Source organism: Terrapene carolina, unplaced genomic scaffold (genome assembly GCF_002925995.2).
Source record: "Terrapene carolina triunguis isolate 2854851 unplaced genomic scaffold, T_m_triunguis-2.0 Scaffold898, whole genome shotgun sequence".
NCBI classification, from domain to species: Eukaryota; Metazoa; Chordata; order Testudines; family Emydidae; genus Terrapene; species Terrapene triunguis.
Genome location: NW_020665249.1, coordinates 311,495 through 311,911, shown reverse-complemented (window position 1 = coordinate 311,911; position 417 = coordinate 311,495).

The following is a 417-nucleotide window of genomic DNA, read 5'->3' as shown; positions in this document are numbered from 1 at the left end:
AAACAAGTCTTCATACTGTGTCTTGTAATATGAAAGCATCCACTAAGGAAGGACGTAGCATTTATGAAAAAGTTCCAAAACATCCTGGACTGTGACTGGTTGGCCTTTTGACAACGAGCTGAGGGGAAGCCTGCAATCACAAGTTCCATATTGGTGTACTGAGGGGGTGGAAATACAGCTCACCGGTCAGTCTAGTGAGCAAAAAGAGCCTTGTGAGACTGATGTTTCCTGTATTACTAGTATTGCCTGTGTAGCTCTGTTGTCTGAGTGTTTGAAAACAGTATTTAACAGATGTGTTCAGTAAGATCACCTGGCATATTAGACCTAAATTATGTAGCATATTTCCTGATTTATGCAGTAGAGCTGAACTGTATTTTGTACTCAAAAGGGATCTTTAATTTTACTGAAATAATTCTG